The following is a 7786-nucleotide window of genomic DNA, read 5'->3' as shown; positions in this document are numbered from 1 at the left end:
CTTGGTCCTCCACGCACTGGTAACCGATGACAGTAAGAGTCCCCAAGCACAAAATCATCACAGTTTTTATAATATTGAACAAAAATTTAGGGAATTTCCACACAAGCAGTTACATGATTCGTTTGAGTCCACACTAAATATACTGCCCTTTTTCTGAACTGTTGGTATGTTCTGTTCCTCAAATACTTGGCCAACTGTTCTGCTTTCTTAAGGGTGGGCACGGTTGGTGGCAACCTGTGTTTTTTTTCTCTCTCTTGGGGTTACTCTGGGGGCAGCCTAGCACAAGATGGTGGGGTTAATCTCAAGTTGGAGTTACTTTGGCTCTTCATTCCCTCCTCTTGTAAAGCATCATGGTCCAATCATGTTCCCCTAATTGGCACAGTCTTCTATATTTACAGTTTGATATTGGGATCTCAGAACTAATAGATGGACTGTGCTGATCCTCTCTTTCACAAAGGACACCAGTCTACAAGGTCCGATTGTGAGTAACAAAATTAACAGTACCAAAGGCCCTGACATTTTCTTCTAGCAATCTTGACTCTTTATATAACAGCTAACTTAATTTTATACCAGCTGTACTAGTAAGCTCCAATTTTAAGACATACTCATACCATTTGTTACATACTTAAACTTTCTGAGGTTTGTCTTCTTTACAAACATTTTAAGACAATCCTTACTTTTTAAATCCTTTCTTATCCAGAGGATACCAATTTTCCCCCAGTTCCTTTCCTAAGGCTTTCTATACAACCCTCATCTTCTTTACAATTCCTTGAGCTTCTTTGTGGTGAGAGTTTAAAACTGCCCACTTTTCCTTTGACTTGTGGAACCAAGTTATCTCAGAAAGCCTCAAGGCACCATTGGGATGAAAAGCATGCTAGATTTTTGGGGGAGTGTCCGGTTGTGGGGCCTCAACTCTGGGCCTGGGAACTGTCCCTCAGCTCTTTAGCTCAAGGCTAGTGCTCTACCACTTGAGCCACAGCGACAGTTCCGGCTTTTTTCTTTTTGCTTATGTGGTGCTGAGGAATCGAACCAAGGGCCTGAGGCATGCAAGGCAAGCGTTCTACCACTGAGCCACCTTCCCAGCCTAAGCTTGCTAGATTTTAAGGCTAAGATTAGGGCTGGGTCTCATTCTTCATACTAACTCCGTTGATTAAAAAAAAAAAATCTCTCCTTTATCTTTAAAACACACCCAGAAGGAAGCAGGTTATTACCATACCAGAACCAGACTAGGCAGTGACCCTGAAGTGCCTAAGGCAAGCCAGTGATATCCTCGTTCCCAATATCTACTGTGGGAGTATAGAGGGTTACTGCATATTACCAAGAGAATGTCCCACAAGATCTTAGTTGTAGTAGCAGCTTTCAACCAGGAAGTATTTTCAGGTGATGGAATCAGGCAAGAGTGTAGTCTACTTTTACCAAGGTGGAGGTGGTCTGGGTGATGATGTAGATTTCCTCGAGGTAACTGTCAGGCTGTTGTTGAAGTTTACCCATTAGTATGTGCAGCAGCAGCAACAGGGTCTCTCAGTGGTTCCAAGGGACTGTCACACCTCGTGCTGCACTGTAAATTCCTACATAGACTGGTAAGGATACATTGTATACACTTGGCAGGCTGTGACCCCACTAGTTTTTAAGACAATTTATACAATAGCCCAGGACAATTTACCAAGATGACAACTTTTTAAACAAATAGTTCTTTTAATAAGGCTAAGATTTTCTAAGCAGATATATATACAGGGCTCAGGCCTGTACTATTATTACCCATGCCTTTTCCTTCTGTCTATTTTTGCCACATTTTAAAAAAAGTGAATATTTTCCCTTGTTCTTAAAAGGGGATGATGGGCAAAGATTCATCTTCTGTCACTTCTTCAAGCTGACTCAGGAGTGTTGATCCTACCTTGCCAGGAACCTATAAACTTAGCCTATTTTACAAAGAGGTTACCAGGGTTAGATATCATTAAGAACAATATTTTAACTTTTGACAAATGCACAGACCATTTTTCTGGCTACAGCAGTGGAGCTTATTTAGCCTTCTGGTTTGCAAAAGGATCTTTATGGATGGCTTAGGAACGTGATCTCTAGTAATCCTAACAATGTCTGAGATACCTATGTAGGCCTTCAGACAGATATCAATAGAAACACACTCTCAGGTTTACAAACTTTTCCTGAGCAGATGAATTTCATGTAGCTGGTGTCAGCTCAAAAGTTACTGCCAATTAGAGCTTTTGGCACATACAGGGGTTGGGATTTAAACTATCCTCCATATTTTACAACCTTAGCTTTTTACTACTATCACAGATGACTGACAATTTCCTGTCCCTTACCGTCATAGACATTAGGCATGCTTACAAACTATCTTCCCATGACCTCCTGGCTCTGACTAATTTTTGAAGGGCCATGCACAAATGACTCAAGGATCTTACATTATTTCTGCCATCTAAGCATTGGCTTACGGTATCTGGATGCTCCTCCATTACTTTCGTCCAAGGAGTGTCTTCTCCACACTGGGAACAATGCCTCATTGGCAATTCCCTTAGTTGGTTGCTGGACTTGAACTTGGGGCCTGAGTGCTGTCCCTCAGCTCTACAGCTCAAGGCTAGCACTCTGCCACACTGAATCCAAAAGCAGGTCTGCTTGCTCTTTCTGACTTCTGCTGGCTGAGTAGAGGTGACATTCTCACAGAGACCTTTATCTGCACAGGCTGGATTCGAACCAATTTTCAGATCAATGAGTCTCATAAAAGGCCATTTTACTCCAATTAAAAGCAACAAGGCAGTCAACATAGAAGTAGGTTTTAAGCATATTCTTACCTGAAACTTATTAAGAGCCAAAGTTACATCTGACAAACTTACAAGAATCCTCACTCATTATTGTGGATCTGCTGGGAACTGTTACAAAAAATAAAACCTCTGAGACTAAACTGAAATAGGAATTAAGCAATAACTTTGGTAATTCTAATTTTTCCTTTTTGTACTTTGACACAAATGTTTAGAACAATTTTACTTTTAAACTTTATATACAGAAATCCATTCCTAATTTGTAAGCCTTCTATTTATCTCTGTTTTAATATTCTATACTTTAGTTTTTAGTTGCATTTTGAAAAAAACCTTAAACTCTCGAGGCTAGGTGTCACTCATTTCCTTTTGGCTGCTTGTTTTAAAACAGATACACATGAAATTTTTAAGCTCAAATAACATTTTTTTCTTAATACAAAAATTAAAATCACTATCACTGTACCAAGAAACTAGACTTAACACCTTTTTGCATTAAAAATAACATATCCAATGACAGAATATCATTGAGAGCAAACCACATTATACAAATAAACTTTTTAACCCTCTTTTTAAGGCCTTCTTAATTTTAATTTTAACAGATCCAAGAGGTAATTTTAGCAATGTTAATCAGATCTTCACATCACTCATTTTTACCATCATGTTTCCAGTGTTATCTGCAGGGTAATGGGGCAGAATAAATATGGGCCACTTGTCCCTTCCTGTGGAATGGGCACACACCCAATCCGACTCTTTAGGGTTAGTTGAACTGCATTTTTGCCAGCTTGCCCTCTTTCACCATGTGTGGACTCTTCCCAGGGCATGTTCCACCATGCATGACCAGCTGAACTGCACTTCTGCCTGTTCACCCTTCACTCCTAAATTTCTCCTTTTTGTTAAGCCATAAATCTTGATTACAGTGTAAACAGCCTTATGCATTCTAAAACACCAGATTTTCCATTTTTTAAGTTCAAGAATAGATAAAAAACCATTTCAAACAATGTGAAAATGCTTCAAAAATTTTTTAGTAATGATCAAATCTCATAACATTTGTAACTTTAAACTTAAACTCAGCCAATTGTTACAGCATGCTAACAATTTCTATCATGAAAATGTTCACAAAACATACAAAACACACTGAAATTTTTAAGCACACAAAAATTCAAAATCAGTTATATGTACATTTTAAAATTTTGAAAGAAAAATTTAATACAGTATTTATTTTAATCTAAGTAACTTTGTTGAGCTTCATTTTCTCAGGGCTTGCTTATTTAGCAAGGCATTTCAAAAATTGGTCTTTTGAATCCCTTCTGTTTGAGGAAGGCTGGGGGCGGTATTCACCTGAAATTAAACTGGCCAGATTTTTATTCAGTTTTACACAAGAGCACTTTACATTGTCAGGACTAGCTGAAAAGTCAAAAACAGGCACAAATCCTTCTCTGTGATTGAGCCCAGCTGGAGGCTGGAACTTTTATTTCCCCAGATATGTTCAAAATCACACTTGTAATAAAAGTTACTAGATGAGACCTTCATGGAAGAGGTGGTATGGGGTTTCTGGTGGAGCTCTGTCTGGTTTAAGGGAGGAGTTGGTATTGGCACAGCCTGTAAGGTGGAACAGGACAGGGCATTGAGAGTGAAGGCCAGTCTGTGTAGGGCTTTGAGACATCAGGAAGGGAACAGGAAGGACTAGATTTGTTAGGGGAGGGGTGTCTTACAGAGAAGGTGGGATTTAGGATGGAGTCTGGCAGGTGGACAGGTTTTCATTGGAAGAAGGTGGGGTCACGGGAGAGGAGGCTGTTTGGGGCAGGGCTTTGAAAAGGAAGAACAAGGCTACAACAGAAGAGATTACTTAGAGGAGGGGATCTGGTGGAACACTGTGAGCCCTTGTGGGATATGTAGGGTGAGGTTTCTGATAAAGCAGGGCAGGGAAGGGAGGCCAGAGATTGACAGAAGGTGGGGATTCTGGAGCAGGAATGAGAAGCTAAGAGGGAGTGGCTTTTCAGGGTGTGGCTTTGAGAGGGCAAGGTGGTACTAGGAAGACATAGGCTAGTAAGGGGTGTGGTTTCTCACGGAGAATGGCAGGCCTTCGGGAAGTGTATTAGGGTGGAGGTGGGGTTTCCAGCAGAGCAGGATGTAGTCACAATGTATGGAGGCGTTTATCAGGACCAGGGCTTTGTGAGAGCAGTGATAAGATCCAGTGCACTAAACTAGTTAGGATGGGGTTTCTGTTGTAGCCAGTCACCACTTGAAAAGAGGAGTAAGGTTGGATGGGTATTTCAGTGTTGTAAGGCAGGACATGGACTATGGACAGGATTTCCAGCAGGGCAAAACAACCTTCCAAAAGGGACTATGGAGGGACTGGGATTTACAGTTGAGTCTAGTGAGGCTTCCAGAGGGAGGCCAACTGGTTCAGTGGTTTCCAGTGAAGCAATGTGGGTGTCCAGAGATGGGAGAGTGTGGTGGGGGTTTTCTAGGCTTCCAGAAGGAGCCCAACTGGAACAGTGGTTTCCAGTGGAGCAATGTGGGTGTCCAGAAATGGCATAGAGTGGTGGGAGTTTTCTAGTGGGGTTTTTCAGGAGCAGGGCAGGGTTTAGAGCCATGGGGCTAGTTGGAGGAGGTGCTTTGAGAAGGAGTGGAAGAGCTAAAAATGGGTAGGATATTTGTGGGCAGGGTATCTGGTGGAGTAGGATTTGGAACTGAGGGAGGAGCCAATAGGGGGCAGATCTATCTGGAGAGCAAGGCAGGCCATTGAGCACGTAGATGTGGGAAATAGAGAGGCTTGTGGTGGAGCAGGGCTGTCTTTCCAGGCAGGAGATGGGCTGTGTAAGAAGCTTCTGGTCAAGAAGGCAGGGCTTCAAGGGCAGTTATAGGAAGGTGAAGGGTTTTTGGTATAGCATGATGGGCTTTGTGGGAAGAGGTAGGTTAAGGGCTGTGTTTGAGAGGTTAGGCCTCTTACAAGTAGGCTAGTTATAGGCAGAGTTTCTGATGAAACCGGGGGGGGGGGGGACACTGGAGTGAGAAGTCTAGTTGGGGGTGGGGTATAAAAGGGAAGGGAGGAGTTTGGAAGTACTAGGATATGGGAGCAATTCGACTATGAGGGACTAGATTAGTTAGGGGCAGACTTCATCTGGTGGATGAGGTGGGGATTTGAGGGAGGAGCCTGGTGTAGGCGGGGTTCTATTGCAGCAAGGTGGGAAATAGAAGGAGATACTGATGTGACCTGGTTTCTGATGGTGCAGAGCAGAGATTCCAGGAAGGTGTGGAGTAGAAGAGGGATTTCCCTAAAGCAGAGGAGGGCTATCAGGAAGGAGTCTGGTTGCAGGCAGGCCTTTGAAAGTTTTTAGCAGGGCTACCAGGGGGTAGGGTAGTTAAGGTTGAGCTTTTTAAGGAGGAGGCTGACTAGAAGTGGGTTTCCAGTTGATGTAGGCAAGTTTTATGGAAAGGAGAGATAGCAAATGGGCAAGACTTAGTGAAGAGTGGGGCTACAATAAATAAGAAGTTACTACTAATAAATACAGTATAAGAACACCATTTTCTGTCAGTGTAGAATTATATTACTATTATGTGTGTGAGAGATACAGGAGAAAGTAACCAAGTGCTAATTCCTTCCTCAGGAAATTTTTCTTTATTCCAGTTGATTGAAAATAAAACAATAGGTTACATCATGGTCAGAGGCACACAGTAGACTAAGACACATGAAGCTAAGAACTTGATTCCCCAGCACCACCATTAAGGACCAAAAATAAAATGTTTACAATATCTCACTTGGTCATAATGGACAATATTGTCTTAAAATTGTGAATGAATAGAACTTTTACTCTAACCATTTTAGACATCCTAAAACTAAGTAAGTAGTAATGTTTTAACTTTATACAATATTGGAAAGTATACTAAAAAATTAGGAAAATATAAAATTGTACACAGAATGTTCATTCTCCAGCATCAATTCTAATCTAAAAGAATTTAAAACCAGAAAATTGCGATATAGTGAGATTGCAGCATCGTTTCTTTTCAATCAACAAAATGGTGACTTAAGCAATGTGTCTTTATCATCGGATGCATCGATATTAAAAACATATCTAAGAATGTGAAGCATTACTATACAGACCCTGAAGAAACTCAGAAAGATCTGTGAAATGATGTTGGAATAAAATTAATGACTAAGTACAGTAGGGGTTGATCTTCACTAGGCCCATAAATACTTTCCAGAAGAAAAGGCTACATTGAAAAATAAACAGTGAAAAGGAAGCAGGCAGATAGACCTTGAAGTAAACATTATCCAATTAACAACATCTATGGAGGCATGATTGCAATCTTCTTTTACCTAAGTTATATTTACTGACCTATGTTCTTCCCTAATGCCAAATAGCAAAGCCATGAAAATGCAGTAATCATTTTCAAGACATTAGACTTTACAGAAAGAATCCAATGAATGTATTGTTAGAAAGTAAAGATAGAGGTCTGAGCTAAAGAGTGAAGAAAATATCCCCAACCTTTGACCCTCCGCGGTGAGAGGGGTACAAGACAAAGCACAAGGAGAATGGACAGAATTACAGTAATGCATACCAGTATTTGCTAAGATGCAATGATGAATGTAACAGGGGAGAAAATCAACATGATCATCACAGGACTTAGCATGGGAGAGTAGAGAGAAGAACAGTGAAAATGCAAGGAGAATTACAAAGGATGTCCTTGCATATTTGGCAGAAGAGTACATGGCATTGACGTCTAAACTATGTGGAGGTATTATAAGCAAATACCTGTGCTCATATGGTGCCAGAAGAAGTGATGAACTTATGATTTACAGGAGTTGGTCAGAGCCACTGCCAACCACCCTTCCCTCACTCCACTGCCAGCCAGCTGGGAGGGACATTCAGCCAAAGGCCCAGCTAAGGAAAATGACAAGACATCACATGACTGAACCCTACCTTTCCAGAGGTAAGGGAGAACCTACACCAGCCAGCCCTGCTGACTCAGAATCCCCTGGAGGTGGCAAAAGATATGGACCGCTGGACTTG

The sequence above is a fragment of the Dipodomys spectabilis genome, unplaced genomic scaffold (genome assembly GCF_019054845.1).
Source record: "Dipodomys spectabilis isolate Male_0828 unplaced genomic scaffold, ASM1905484v1 ptg000301l, whole genome shotgun sequence".
Taxonomy (NCBI): Eukaryota; Metazoa; Chordata; class Mammalia; order Rodentia; family Heteromyidae; genus Dipodomys; species Dipodomys spectabilis.
This window is presented reverse-complemented; position numbering follows the sequence as displayed.